The sequence below is a fragment of the Cryptotermes secundus genome, unplaced genomic scaffold (assembly GCF_002891405.2).
Source record: "Cryptotermes secundus unplaced genomic scaffold, Csec_1.0 scaffold791, whole genome shotgun sequence".
Taxonomy (NCBI): Eukaryota; Metazoa; Arthropoda; class Insecta; order Blattodea; family Kalotermitidae; genus Cryptotermes; species Cryptotermes secundus.
In genome coordinates, this window is record NW_019734323.1 from 475,666 (window position 1) to 492,375 (window position 16,710).

At 45.6% G+C, this 16,710-nt stretch overlaps 1 protein-coding gene across 4 annotated transcripts in view; it reads right to left on the minus strand.

Annotated features, from left to right (window-relative positions):
- LOC111868663 (protein tramtrack, alpha isoform) overlaps window positions 1-16,710 on the minus strand; it is a 158,041-nt gene that overhangs the window by 38,370 nt on the left and 102,961 nt on the right. The window lies entirely within an intron of this gene.

Sequence of the window (16,710 nt, forward strand, 5' to 3'; positions counted from 1 at the left end):
AACAAAAAATACAACTTTCACTATTTCGGAAACCTAAACTACACCACGCTAACAGAAAAATCGGATAGGTGACTAGGTTTCTGGCTGGATGACCGAGAACCCGTGTTTCATTCGTGGCTGGGGTGGCGATTTTTTTCTTCTCCACAGCGTGCAGACCATCTCTGGAGACCACCCAACCTCTCATCCGATGGCTCCAGGGAACGAAGTTGACCATTCACCTACATCTAGTACCGAGGTTAAGAATGCGCACATTTATACCTCCACTCCCCACTGCCTTCATGGCGTGGCAATTAGTTACGGAGATGGACCTAACCTTTACTTCGGCCATACGGACGGCACGGCCTTTTCCGATATGCGTTTTCCCCGGTCCGTCTTACCATTTACGCACTGTCACATTCATGATCTCGCCTCCAGATATGCAGTCTTTCATAAACGAGGCACGAAACATACAACATTAATGTTACACCGTGCTAAAGAATATTCCACAAAGGTCATCAAAATAGAAAAGTCATAAGTATTATGCAAACACATTTCTGTTAAAGTTAACAATTTTCTTTTTGTTTCTTGGGGCGGGGTGAGATAGAGACCATTTGGTACGTCGGCCATTATTTGGCCTACAGCACCAGCCCCGGATGATGATGTGTGGAGCAGTTGGCGAAACGAGAACTGGACGGGGAAACCGAAGTACTCATAGAAAACCTGATCCAGTGGGAAGTCGGCGACTAACAGTCTGAGGTATAGCACGGCCTAAAAACAAGGGTCACTTCAAGCGTTCCTTCTAGGTTCATCGCAACCCTGAGGACGTACTACAATAACTTCGTCCGACGGCAGGAACTCAAGAATTGAAGAAATCTGATATCAGGAGTTTTACTACAATCCGTGGCCACATTCCAAGAATATTCACATGAGTTTATGTGACCACCTCGCTACATACGCATGACGGCGAAGAATTTTTCCAACAAAAGTGTTACACACGACTGAAACGCGCGTTTTCAAGTACACCACGCTTCACTGCAATTTTTTACGTCTTTCCATTTCATTAAACGAGAACTGTTACTCATGCACATGATTTTCTGAACAATCAACAGTTGTCTCCCGAACACACACGAAGTTTACTGAAGTCTCAAGAACTGTTACTTGTGTACATGATTTTTCCGATCCCACTCGATGACTACCGAACAATCAACACCCGTCTCCCGAACACACACGAACTTTATCGAAGTATCTCATTCAAACGATTAGACGAAGCATCCTTTCATCCGAATTCATATGGTCTACACGAACATAAATACATGCCTCGTCCTAAACATAATTCCACGCAACAGCATAAATACTTCTTGAGATTACCTCTATCAATACTGAAATGAACGAGCTTCTCGCAATTCATATTTGGCTGGATCTTTTGCATGTCACTCTTAATTCCCTAACATAATCTCGTTTACCTTGTCTTGGAATATATCTTGTCTGCATAGGAGTCTGGAACTTAATCGTTTCCAGTATTCTGGCCTTATCTTTCAAAATGGTGACAACAGTTGTACGGGGAAGTTCCAACTTTCGAGCGATTTCGGTATTTGATTCGCCAATGTCTGCCAAGGAGATTATCTTGTGTTTAATTTCCAAACTCACTGACTTTCTACTACGTTTGACAGTATAAAATCTGTTTGCAGATGTATCTGTGTCTTTACCAGTCATGTTTAACGGGAGAGATATTCAGAGCCACACTTCAGCGCAAACACATTCCACTTCAACTACCGTCGGAAATCTCACTGACTCACCGACGCACACTGAACCCTTCGACTCCGTTCGAAAGTGTTCGGCTGTTTCCGTTACGTCGGAAGATGCGTCGTAAATGGCAGCCCGCTTAGGAACAGGGTCCACAGGCATCAATTCGTTTATACCCGTCGACGGAACTGGAGACAAAGGCCGACGCATTACATGTGTTGGGGGGAGGGGGGGGGAGAAGCACAACTCAACGAGGACAGCAACCCAGGGGGCACGATACATCTGCGTCAGAAGTAACGTCGAAAACTGCAAACGTTGAGTTCCGAGTCGAAGCTGAGACAACGCCCTGTGCGTCACCCTCCACAGACCCCTGCGGGAAGCAGCCAGTAATATCCAGAGACGAGGAGAGCAACATTAGCAGATTTCCTATATCTACACCAGCCCTCTCAAGAAGTCCAAAGCGTGCATTAACCCTTCATCGCAGAGTGGTTACTATATATAACACCTGCTTTGACATACTAAAACTCACAGAGTGCATCTGTGTGTTCCGAATGGTTCCCACAATAAACAGCGACTGTTTCCCTAAACAGCATTAACCGGTTGGTCTTTGCAACGGAGACGTGATTCCCGTGATGTACGAACTGACGCATTTAGTCAAAGGGTTAAACGTCACGAAAATGCTCTATACATTTACGTGTCATTCTTAGGCGCCTTAATTTTTTTTTTGCATCAGCCACGTACCTATTTACATGTCCCTGTTCACGGAAGGGACTCGGGAGTCCTCACAGAGTTTCGGTGTGTTCCTCGACGAGGCATGGAACACAGACTTGTCATTTTTTTAATGCTAGTGGGGTGTGACTAAGTCCCTTGTACTGCGGCCACTTCTGGCCTATTGTACCAACCCCAGATGATAGGTGAGGGTGATTGTGGAGCAACTGGTGGAATGAAGATGGGCAGGGGAAACCGAAGTACTCGGAGAAAACCTACCCTAGCGCCACTTTGTCCACCACAAATCCCACGTGACCAGAACCGGGATTGAACCCGGGCCGCCGCAGTGGGAAACCAGCGACTAACCGCTTGAGCTATGGCGGGGCCTCAAGACTTGTCTTTAGACTGTGTGTGAACATGCTCAAGTTGAGTCGAATGTGGCCAAATGATTCAATTCGCACAAATCTCCTTTAAAGCTGCTCATACAACACCCCCCCCCACTATCAGACATATCGATTATATGGTCACTTCTTAGGGAACATGAAATGCGCAGGGCATTTGGGCGACTTCTTATAACACGGGCTATGAGCCCTGCGAAGGGGTCGGGTAGACAGGGACACAACTGAAAAATTCAGGACAAATATACCTGCTGGTGACACGGTCATCTATAGCTATCCCTATGCTTATAGTAGGCGGGATAGCTCAGTGATCTGGCTACAAGCTGAAGGACCGGCATTCGATTCTTAGCAGGGGAAACAGCTTTTATCTTCACCACGGCATCCTATCCAGTAGGTACATGGGGCTATTTCTCCGGGGGTTGAGAGACCTGAGAGTGAAGCTAATCACTCACCTCCACCTAGTGACCAGTTTAAGAAAGTGTGGAGCCATACCTCCAGTCCCCCGTACATCTTCATATCGTGGCGCAATTAAGCATAGGCCCTCTTATGTTTATCGCCATAAAGGCGCACGGGAGTGTGGAGACAAGGCCCGCTGACAGGTTGCATTACAAGCCCAAGCATCAAATTGTGATCAGTTTCCAGCGATAGCTGAGATACACGCGGAAAGGGGGCGACGTCCCACAGCATTTCCGTTACTTCAATTTCAGGGAACACACGAACGGATGCCAGTTGGCACTACTGGTCTAGCCGCATCACCTGCAGCGAAGTGTGACCCCTCCAGCTGTCTCCCGTACTTCAAGGTCTCCCATTCCCATGGCGGATCTCTCACACCGGATAACAAAGGCGGTTCGTAAAGATTCCTGTATTCTGGGGGCGCAACGCCTTGCCATGGTGGATCATTACCAAAAATTCAGGACGCTTCCATCTTTAGGGTAACCATCTACCAGACTACACGATTTAATATGCCAAGTAAACTACACAGCTCTCAGGCGGTTAGTCGCTGGCTTTCCACCGCGGCGGCCGGAATCAGGTCATGTTGGATTTTTGGTGGACAGAGTGGCACTGGGGGCAGGTTTTCTCCGAGTACTTCGGTTTCCCCTGCCAATCTTCTACTAATTGCTCCACACTCACCATCATCTATCATCTATCATCTATCTGGTTGGTACAACAGACCAATTGAGGCCGCAGTACCAAGTGGACTCGGTCTCACCTCAATAATAATAATAATAATAATAATAATAATAAAGTACATAGTTATCGCCATTAGAACTTTGAATTTTCAAGGACCTTAACACCTGAGGGGGGGGGGCAACTCAACACGCCACTCATAGACAAATATCACTGCGAAGAAAAGTGTCACTGTGTCGGCCGAAATAAAGCTGCGCTGCGGTCTCATCAGGACAAATATCTCCGGTTCACTTAGATATTCTGATATATGCAACACCATGCATTCAGTAACTACACCAACCGCGTTACATGGAGCCGATACAGGACGTTCCTGAATACGGCACTCGAAAAAGAATTATCCTAAGTCAGATATCAGCATCCCATATTATAAATTGCGATGCGTTCCAGGCCGTTAAAAAATGTACGATGCCTTAATTTGGCTAAAAATAAATATTTTTAAGATCCAATGGGTTCTATGAGGTACAGTGACTGTCCAAATAATATTGGCAAGCACAAATTTGAAGCGCTCAAAATGGCGGGGCTGCGGACGAATCGTATCGTGCAACTGTAGAATCTTGAATATCGGACGTCGCGATATATCAGCGAAATAACGTCGTGGCCTGTATTTATGACCCAACCCAAACATCAGAATGCACAAACTTCAAATCGTATTCTCTCACAACCCAACTGCTGCGTATTCTTTCAGACTATCCGTCACTATATTTTGACGAGATTCTGTGTTTCTCTGCGCATGCTTACCCAGCCGCATGACGTAGGACCGGCAAGGTGGTCTCATAGACTTGCCGCAGAAAGGTGGATGCGTGTGCTGGCCGCCAGGCGTGACGCCCAGAGTGTTCGTTTTCAACCGACCGAGGCAGCCCGGCTCCAAGCACTGCCAATACACTGTGGTGTCAACAGTCTTCTTCACGCGGTACCTGTAGCCGCGATACACGACCGCCGCTTTGCCCTTCGTGGTCAGCGAGTACTGCAAACCCTCCATGACTTCGCTCAACTGACGGGCCGGCCTGCTGCGAGCGTGCGCTCAAATTGCGTGACCTGATCAATGCGCCCAAAACGCTGCAGTGTTGCCAACTGGACATTTACACTATCTCGTCACGCACACAAACAGCCCTTCCATTGGATTTCCTCGACATAAAACACGGCGACCTCGGTTATGGTATCGTTACGTTCCTTCCGCGATATATCTCGATGCAATCACGGATACACTGTGACATACCACGGTTACTCAACTAGTCTGGCGTGCGGCCTCATATGGTAAGTTGACTTAGAGACGGTGACTGAAGAGTACTCTCATCTGGGATGCAACGCCGTATAGCCCAGTAGCCGCTCACCAATGTTTCGGAGGAACGTACTATCCCCATCTTCATAGTCGAAGACATGGTAAGCAAATAACGAAACAGCGGTAAACTTCAACCACACTAAAAGGCGTCATATTTTTTAGACGATATCAGCCTTCACTGTTACAGCAGTGAGAACATCAAATATAACGAATATTAAATATTATATTTAAGCATCCTGTTGCACTCCCTACGATAAATGATATAATGATACAAATTCCGTCCCAAGTGCAAACAATATATTATGTGTCCTTGATCTTGCTCCTCTACACTATTACACTACAATATTAAATATTTCAAAACACAAAATACAATGAAATGGGAGATTCATGACTCAATTTTGTTGCCCACCAGCGGGCTGAATTTGGTCCCCAGGCCGCTAACTGCACAATAATATGCAAATGGGATATGACTCCTAAAAAAGGAATAAGCACACTGAAACAGTCTAAACTATGGAAATCTATGGAGCAGAATTGCTCTTTGAGAAGCTAAATTTTGGCCAAGCTGCCCAGCTGAAGCATACTGAAATGTACTAGTGCACGAGAAAATGCTCCTCATAAAAATTTGCAGACAGCTACTTCTGATTACAGTTGTGAAATGAGACGGGGTTTCCTATTAACAAAGACGTAAATAAAGGTAGACAGAGCCGTTACCGGGGAGGGGAAAATGAAAATGCCAAATGCTCACTGACGAGGATGGACGAGACTCGATGCTGGGCTTGAACACTTCTCTCGAAAATCCCAGATGCATTGCGCAGGGGACCGGGTTTCCAATTTGTTTGCATAAACTGCCACGAAATTGCTCTAATTGAAACCATGTAACGTAAACAGTGATGGGTCGGCACATAAACAGTTCAGTTCGGCGTTTGGGGCGATGTTGGAGTGAACGTACAGGCTGTCGGGCAGTTAGTTGAATCACGTCGGTCCGAGCTGACGCAGGATCGTGTGTGTGTCTCCCCCGCTTAAGCGGCTGAACGAATGTCTGATAGCTCTCGGACGATCGCACGGCACTTATAGTGAGACATAACACCGCAGCGATAACTGACTGGCACGAACTGCAGTGCTCGTAGGCTTCTTCACAACTTACCTGGCACTCCTCCGACGATATCATTTTCAAGCACCAACATGTGTTTCTGAACAGCAAACACGAGTTCCTGATCACGTTCTACAGCTGTGCCTTTGCTGAACAAAGCCGAGTGCCGACTGTCAAAATCACACTGAAGCCTGATCTAATGAACAGGTGGTTCCTGGCCAATGCAGACAATGGATCTGACTGCCCAGCGCGCTTTTCTCGGCCCCCTCCCCCCTAAGGAAATGCCTGAATAGTCCCTTGAGACAAACAAAACAGCTTCCTCCTCAATTTTTTCTAGTTCACCAAACACAATTAATTGATACCATTCGATGCTAAACACGACTGAACGAGACATGGGATTTTCACAGCAGCACACTATTAAGATAAGCTGCGTAGCCTTGTTTTTCTGGTAATGTTCAAGGAGCAGTCAGGAGTCGGAACATTGGACAGACGAAGGCAGATGCAGAAGCTCGCTACTGACAACCAGGCAGCACGCTCACGCCCCACGAGGGAGTCAGTAAATACGTCACAAATGGAAATAAAGCAGCTGCAATGGACTTAATAGGTTTTCTATATGTATCACCAGGTAGCAGCACAGTCCAGCTACATGACAGTCTAGCTAGCAGACGCGCATGCGCATGTTGAGAGGCTGGTTTCAGCAGTCAAAATAACGACCGTGTTTGAGGAGTGTACTACCGAAGAGTAGCGTTCTGTTGTGCGTTTTCTGTGGGCAAAAGGAATCAATGCAAAGGATATTCATAAAGAAATGTTTTCTGTTTACAGTGGGAAGTGTTTGCCGCGTAAAGCAGTTCACATCTGGGTCGAGAAATTCTCTCATGGATGTCTGAAAGTCGTAGATGATGAAATGGAGGTGGGGAAGTGGCTGTGACAACAGTCAAAAGACTTCTATGCTGAGGGTTTCAACGCACTGGTAAAGCGATGGGTCAACTTTATCGGCGTTGGTGGAGGATATGTCAAGAAGTAACTGTTTCTTCCGGGTTTGAATATCACACGTTTTATATCCACTTGGAACATATTTACTGACTCTCCCTCGTATTTACTCACCTCTACGACCACTACGTTTTTTACTGAACCTCCACTATGATGAGGGCAGGGGTTAGTCTTTCTAGGTAGTGTCCAATTGTTCCACCATTATCAGTCGGGGGAGGGGGTTACGTTACTCATACAGCCACTAAGTAGGGACATACGTATATACATACGTATATATATACATTATATCCACCATATGTCACTATATTCTAATATACTGCGGCATATTTGCTCAAGGCAAGAACTGTGCACCTAGAGAAACAGCTATGAAACAACATTCGTTTTTAGGTAACAGCCGCCAAACAACGGAATGTCCGTTGCTAGGCAGCAGGTTCTTATTAATCAAGAACAGACGGCCGCTTCTAGGGAACAGCTTGATAAAAACGTTCCCGCGACAATGGATACGCATGTAATAGAGGAGCGGTGTTTTCTACGTAGTTCATGCCCACATCTTATAAGTGCGGGATGCGTACTCAGCTGAATGTCGGCCCGTGTGGAGGCGGGTTCGAATACCTCCACCGTGACCCTGCGAGTCGTAGGAGGCGACGAAAAGGGAATTCTCAAATTTGAGACAGTAATGTATGGTCTCGAGTACCAAGGGTCTCGGACCCGAGAAAGACTGCGCTGGCAAGAACCAGCAGCATATACAAAAGACAGACCCGTATTCTCGTCAGAGAGGGTGCCCACAAAAAAATAAGAACGTAACTGTCAAATAGTAATAAAGATCTGGTCGCAAGCCCCAGATGGGTGCCTTATGCCACGACAGACTGGCCGACTGACCGTCGGTCGTAAAATGAGACTAAGACTCAGACTCTGTTGAAAGTCAAGCAGTCAAGATAGGACTTAATGTTTGTTGTAGTTACAGTGATATTTGGAGTGTGTAATTCAGTGAGGCTGTTAGAGTTACTGTGTTAAAATCCGTTGTCAGGAAACGTCTAGTGAAGACATTGCAGACTGAAAAGACTTAGCGTGTACTGGAGGGATTGGTAAAAAGATAAAGTTGTTCCTGCGTTTAACTAATTAAGCACTACGCCATGAAGGCGTATGGGCAATGGATGTATAAATCCAATTTTTTTACTTGGGCACTAGTTGGATATGAGTAGTCAGCTTCACGCCCCGGCCGCTTCACTCCCCATGTGCATAATGTGTCGAAAATGTATTCAACACCAAGTCTACGTGCCTAATATCTGTCGCAAATGTATTCAACACCAAATTCAAGGTGCATAAACTTTCTCTAACTGTGTTAATACGCATTCATTTGCTTAAAGAGTTTCACGCTCTTGTGGAACTCAAGGGTTCATTACTCCACAATCGGGGTTCTATCGTGAAAGAGTGCACACTTCGCTTAACTCTTCAAACAGTATTGCCCGAAGACTGAAATGTCATATCCCCTAGCAGGCCAAAGCATCGAAGGTTTTCGACTAAACTCGTTGCACATGAGATTCTCATGGCAGTGGCTACTGTACCACTGTGTAGTTCGGAAAGAGCCTGACGTTCTCGTAAAACATCGCATCTCCATTTTCAGGTTAAAGAGCACGCCAAGGAAGGGACATGAAGAAGCATGCGGCAAGATCAGCTTCTCGGATGGTTACTGTGCATCAAATCCAGGTCTGAAAAATGAAATGTAAAGGATTTAACTCCCACCCTAAGCTGGCCGCTTGCTTCTGCTGGTGTCCTGCTTGGTTTATTTTCGACCCTGAAAATGGAGACGGTATGTTCTCTCCCAACTACACGGCGTTACAACCCAGAAGACCGTAATCCTCAAACTTTCGTTGCGTTCACACAGCAGAACAAGTGACTCATTACATCTCCTTTCACAATGGTAAATAAACATGTTCCTGTGCTTACGCCATGAAGACGTATGAAGGAGTGAATGTACAGATCCACGTTTTCATGACTTCGGTACTAGTTGAAGGTAAGTGGTCAGCTTCACGCCCCGGCGGCTTTATCCCTGGGAAAGAGTCCCCGGCACCCATTGGATAGTAAGCTGGGTTGGTCCCAGAGCCAGACTGGACGACATGGAGAAGAGAAAATTCTTGATCCTTCCGGGACTCGAACTCCGACACCTGAGCCGTCCAGCCAGTAGCTGTACCGAATGTGCTATCTTAACAATGGTAATGGCGTCTATTTATCCACAGACCGTCAATAATGCAGCAATTGATTATTCGCCATTTATCACTGAACACAACACGTTTCGGCCATAGATGGCCATCTTCAGGTGTCTTAATGCATCCAAACTGTTACACTGCTCTGGTGTGCGCTAGAACCGCGCGTTGCAGTCCACTTAAAAATGACATAAATAATTAATTTAAATCCATTAAATTTTCTATTAGATTTTTTTCGTAAAATACTATTCCACCTCTCAAGGGGCGTAGTCCACTGTCTGGAGTATGTGATTATTCCAGAAGGTTTGTTTCTCTGTTTGTTAGCCGTTGTTTTGCTACGTCTGCAATCTGCAATATGCCCCTTGCTTGTGTGTTGTTCCCTCTAGCAGCGTGTGGTGCTGTCTTCACTAGTGTCTGGAATATCACATAGCTCCAAACAAGTGGACGACACCCAATAAGAGGTGGAATAGGATTTTACGAAAAAAATGTAATAAAAATTTTAATGGATTTAAATTAATTATTTATGTTATTTTTAAGTGGACTGCAACGCGCCGGTTTAGCGCACATCACAGCAGTGTAACAGTTTGGATGCATTAAGACACCTGCAGATGGCCATCTATGGCCGAAACATGTTGTGTTCAGTGTTAAATAGCGAATAAACAATTGCTGCATTATTGAAGGACTGTGGATACATAGATATTTAATTAAAGATTTGCAACAGGATGCTGAAATACAGAATTACAATACAAATGGTAATGGCATTAGAACAGCGAAATCCCACATGAAGAACAAACATGCCCTTCTTGAGAAGCCGCCAACTGTGCACCTACGCGAGAACTTCCCAGCACTTTATGGTATCCGATGGTTCATTATCGTGTTCACAAGATCCCTCCACCGGTCCTTATCCAGAACCAGATTAATCCAGTCCACACTACCACATCTAAGATCCACCTCAATATTATTCACCGCCTTTGTCTTGGTCTTCCTAGTGGTCTCTTTCCCTCTGTTTTTGCCACCAATATCCTATATGCACACTTCTTCTCTCCATTCGTGCTACATGCCCCGCTCGTCTCACTTTCCTTGACTTCATCATTCTAATTATACCTCCTGAAGAGTACACGTTATGAAGCTCCTCATTATGCAGCTTTCTCCAACCTCCTGTCACTTCATCTCTCTTCGGTCCAAATATTCTCCTCAGCACACTGTTCTCAAACACCTTCAGTCTATGTTCCTCCCTTAATTCCAGGGACAAAGTTTCACACCCTTACAGAACCATAGGCAAAATTGTTGGCTTTTATATTGTAATTTTTACGCTTCTAGACAGCAGATGAGAACACAAAAGGTTCTGGACTGAATGGTAGCAAGCATTACTGGAATTCAATTTCCTCTTAATTTCCTCCCGAATCAGTTTTTGATTTGTTATCGTCGTTCCCAAATATATGAACTGAGTCAAATTTTCAAAGCATCTGTTGTTAGCTGTTATGATTTTGCCCTGCATTCTGGTGAGGAGACAGTAACATATAATTAGTTTTCTCTGTGTTTTAGTTCTAGACCAAGTTCGTGTTTTATTTTTGGTGTCTATATTATCACCCAGCATATTCACATCATCAGCACAGACCAGCAGCTGATTTGTCGCAATTAATTTCAGTCCCACCTGGTTTCCCTGGACATTCCGCCTTGTTTTAGAGTATTTAAAAAATCAGATAAAGAATTATGAAGTCCCTTGAGGTCTATGTTCTACTGTACGCTTCAAAGTAATGGATTCTAAAAGTAAAGAACACAACTGAATTTATTTCAACAGAAACGAAATTCCTTCGTACTTTGATGGTACGTAGAGAAGGACAGCACATTTTACACGAATTACACACATTTGCAGTGGACGCTAAAGAGATGGAGCTTTATATCGGAACACGGTTCCTTTCTCGTCTTCCGTGTGCTAGATAAAAAAGTTGAGACATATACAGAAACAAAAAGAAACTCCGTAGCTTGTATTCCGCAAGATAACTACCGACCGAGCAACCGCCGCTTGTCGGCGAAGTTAGTGCCAACTTTTGCGGATAGAGGGTGTCGGGTGGTCGGTGCAACGGATCCCCACGACCATTAATCTCGGTTTTCTAGACCGGAGCCGCTATTTCCTTGAAATAGATCCTCAATTATCCTCACGAGGCTGAGGGGACCCCGTTCCAGACCTACTTCTCAGAAAATTTGGTAGCGCCGGGAATCGAACCCGGGACCTCTGGATCTGTAGCCAGGAACTCTGATCACTAGACCACATAGGCGGTCGTTCGAGACATATCGGACAAGGTACACATCCTATCTGTTAACAGCGCTGTTATGTAGATGCGTAGGCGGGTAGTCTGGTGTGAAGGTAAGGCTGGGGCAGGCATCAGCACAGGTGTCTGAACTAACGCCAATACGAGAAGTTCCAAATTTTTTTGTATGACGTTTCAAAAATCTGCTCCTCTCTAGTTGTGAGAGAGAATATCAGCGCGGCCGACAGGATCAATACCTCGCCTTGACGCATGCGCTCCTGTGTCCTCTATATCGGGGGAGGGTTAATCTTTGTTTGGTACATTTCAAACGTGACCGAACGGTCGGGCGTAGCAGTAACGCTCCGGACCTGTTCTCGCGACCTGCGGAGTTCGAATCCCGGCTATATTGAGATTCTTCGTGGTTTAACTTCGTCCCTATCGGTAACGTTGTGATCGTACCTCGATCACGACGTGACCGCTTCCTTTCAAATATTTTCCAGTCCCTCAATCATTCTGTTTGACGCTGAAATAAGAGACAAAATAAATGAAATCCCCCCCGCCACTAAAAATGTAATGTGGCACCAGATTTTGCTTCAGTAACAACACTACGTGCATCCACACGTCCTGAATACGCAAAGACCTCAGACATACATAAGGTATTCTGTTGTTAGTGCTATAGTTAAGGTAATAAAAGGTAACGTTATCCCTGTAATGAACCGTGGAGGTCCATACGGTTGTGAGATGTCGAGGCTCCCACACTTTCTAGACAATCGGCTCACAGATGGCGGTGAGGTGGTCAGCCTTAGGCGCCGGCAGCCCTTTACGCCCAAGAACATTTCTGGTACTCATTTCGGTCAGGGGCTGAGTCGACCCCAGAGCCATAGTGCGTCTGGAAGGATCAGGTCAATTGAAAAAAATCACCTCATCGGGATTCGAACCCGCGGCCTTCCGGCTAGTAGCACAGTGCTGCAACCAACTACGCTATAGCGTGCCACACCTGCTGTAGTTAGGTAGAGTTAGTATAAATCCAATACAGTAAGCCCTTGCTAACCCGGTTACAGTTAATGCGGATCGAAATGTGAAAAATTCTGTTCACAGTTGAGTAGACACGCGAAATTTAGGAGTATGAGGGATTTGAGCAGAAGGGCTTACAGACTGTGATGAGGGCAACTGGAGAGACTGAAACCAAACAAGAAAATATCCAAGACTGGCTTGAGCTGGATGGAGGCCCTGGATTTCAGTTTATCCCTTTACAGTTTTTAAATAAAGGCTCTACAGTGATATTTCCTTTTATTTCCAGCAACACTACTTATTAAACATTGGAATTATTCGTTTTTTTTTTTGCCTTTAGGGTTACCTTTTGTTTCATTACTCCGTGCGACCTCCCTCCACATTAACCCGGATTAGCGAGGGTTTACTCTACTGAGATGCCCGTGGGTTGGGTTGGGTTGGGTTGGTGTCTTGCATTCGCCACCAGATGGTCGTCTGACACTGTGATGCTTGTTCTTATATTCTTCTAGGGGAAGAACACATTCTGTCCACGTTAAATTTTTCGAACACAGTCACAACGTTTTGCACCGTCGCCATGTTGGAACTGTTAACTTACAAACAACGATTCAAGACATAATTTGCAAATTAATGTGGGGGGGGGGGTACAATCTGACACTTCACAATTTGTATAATTCCTACGTTACTGAAAGTAAACGTAATGAAACTTTCGCAGATCGTTTTACACAATCAAGAAATTTGTTTGTTGCGTTGGTAATGCTGAACTGAACGACAAGATGGCATCGTATACGACGGATAATAAATTGTTATCAAACCCTTTTACTTCTGATGTGTCTTCTGTTGCTGCGGACAGACAACACCGACGAGATTTCTGTTCGCGTTCCACCATCAAGAGACACAATCTAGCGGACAGTTGAACAGTTTGGAGAAACAGAAAGTGTCATAAATGTGCGAAGGGCCGTAGACGTAGCGCATGTCTGCACGGGAGGCAATGAAGTGCAAAAAACATGTGCACTGTTTATCAAAATAGACTGCGGTCTCGACCGACCGCCTCTGTGGACTAGTGGTCAGAGTTCCTACCTACATATCCAGAGGTCCTGGCTTCGATTCCCGGCGCTACCAGATTTTCTGAGAAGTAGTGGGTCTGGAACGGGGTCCATTCAGCCTCGTAAGGATAACTGAGGGTTTATTTCAAGGAAATAGCGGCTCCGGTCTAGAAAACTCAGATTAACGGCCGTGGGGATCCGTTGCGCTGACCACGCGATACCCTCTGTCCGCTAAAGTTTGCACTAATTCTCTGTAATTCGCTTAGTGGGGGGGGGAGTCCAACTGGGTCCACTCGGCACGGCGGCCACTGATTGGCCTATTGCAGCCTGCCCCGGGTGATTATGATGGAGAATTTGGTGGAATGAAGATTGGTAGGGGAAACCGAAGTACCCGCCCCAGCGCCACTTTGTCCACCACAAATAACACATGACCATACCCGGGATCGAACGCGGGCCGCCGCGGTGGAAAGCCAGCGACTAACCGCTTGAGCTATGGCGCGGCCAAGTTGGCACTACCTTCGCCGACAAGTGGCGATTGCTCGGTCGGTATAGTTCGCTCACGGACTACAGGCCACGGAGGTTGTTTGACTGGGGTCTCAAAACCAGCAACGCATCAGGAATCTGTCGTGATTACTTGCCAATACAGCTGAGTCAGCCATTGTCGTATGATGGAAAAGTGAGACGCTAACGCTTTTGCGAGGAAGTACACAGCGCTACTAAAGGGCAAGCGTAGTGTCTTGAATGTCACGTGGTGCTTAGATGAACAAGTTCAGTTGGATGGTTACATAGCACAACAACAGAAGGATCATCAGAAGAGTAAAAAGTTTTGATAAACAATTTATGAACCGTCGTATACGACGCCATTGTTTTATTCATTTCAGTGTTGCAAAAAAAAAAACACCATCAAGTGCGTACAACGGAGCTTTGAATGTTCGTTCAGTTGCGTTCGGTATCGGGGAAGTTATACAAATTCTGAAGTGTCAGTTGGCAAGAAAAGCATTCTGCTCTATCCTCGAACCAGACTTAACGCTCTGAAGACTAAATTGCTTGTATTTTTTATTATTCTTAATGGGGTGAAAATGAGTCCACTTGATACTGCGCCCACTACTGGCCTATTGTGGCAGCCCCAGGTGATAGATGATAGTGAGTGTGAAGGAAATAGTGGAATGAAGATTGGTAGGGGAAACCGAAGTACTCGGGAAAAACCTGCCCCAGCGGCACTTCGTCCACCACAAATCCCACATGACAAATTTCTTCCAAAATAGTACACCAACATTTAGTTTGTACCTCACAGAAACACGTTATGTCTCCGCCACAAAGAGCAACCGGTTAACGCTGTTTAGGGAAACAATCGATGTTTACTGTGAGAAGAGTAACAAATATATAAATACACTGTACGAAGAATATGGTATTTTAGAATGTTAAAGCACGTGGTACATAGTGACCACTGGATTTAAAGGGTTAACATACCCAGTTATCTGGCCCAATGGACCAGCAGTTACTGCGTTTATATAAAAACAGCTTTCATGCAGTCACTGTTTTCTTTGTGCTGTACAAAAACAAAGTTACCTAGATAATAGCTTCGTGCTCTTCCAAAATACATTCACTATACATCATTTCGCGTGCCAGTCCTCAAGTACCGCTCACACGTCATAGGTCTGTGTGTCCTCCATATTACTGATGAGTGCAGGGGAATTCCAGGGTCGGAGGTTCGAGTGGGTTCCAGTACCACACACAACGTTCGTGAAATTCAGTAAACTGGTTCAGACGTGGAAAGGGCGAGGCAAATACACAGGCAATACAGTGATCTAAAGCGGCCTTGCGACGGGCTGATCTCCCGTCCAAGGAATCCTACCGGCTATGTATAGAATAAGAAACTGAGAAAGCGTCCTAGTTCTACAAGGGCTGTAGAGCCATAGATAGATAAGAGGGTTAGCAACGTGTAAATTAATAAGCCGGTTCCGCAAAAACGTGACAAAACTAAGAAGTCCGGCTTAGTGGGATGGCGAATTGATGGGTTCCAATGTACAAGGTTTGAAGGCACTTCCGTGATGTGGCGCATTCCCGTACACAAATTTCACATTCATTAATCATCCTGTCACACGACGCTACACAGTATCGCTTCTGACAGCGTCGTTAAATAACGCACTCATGACGACGAGGGGAGAAAAAACTGAGCAAGGGATGTGCCCCATACGCAGCAAAGACGAAGCCTGAAACGACTGTAACAGTTCATCCTAATTTGGACTATTTTGTATTAATTAAATCTATATTAAGTTAATATCACGTAAATACAAAGAGATCCGGCAGATAGCCGGCTCTTACACGCAGAAGTGACATAGTTCAAGTTTTGCTATGTGGACAGGAAGTAACATCTGGTACATTTCCTGGAATTCTGGCAGTTTCAGCAAAGTCGGAAAGGCTTTGAGAATTTGAGATCTGACAGCTTGGAACAGCTATAACTTAAAAGTGGGAGGGCCGGAGCCTCATCTCCTGATGGTAATGCATCAAGTCGCTGTCAACCTTAGCTTCAGGTCAGCAACTGCCAGAATCACATAGCAAAGCAACATGATTGGAAATTCACAAATTTTGGGAACCTCCTAGTTTGAAAACTTAACCAATGGCAAAGTGGACTCCCGCCTAGCAGCACCAACAACCACAATTCTCCTCCTTCTCACCTAACTAACTTCTCGCCATCCACGAGGAGGAGGAGAGCAGTAACCCCAGTGGAGGTGTTCAGAAAGAGGTGCAGGTGAATCGCAGCACAAGGAAGGCTAGTGGATAAGCGCAATGTAAGGGGCCCAACGAAGTGAGCGGTTAGACGA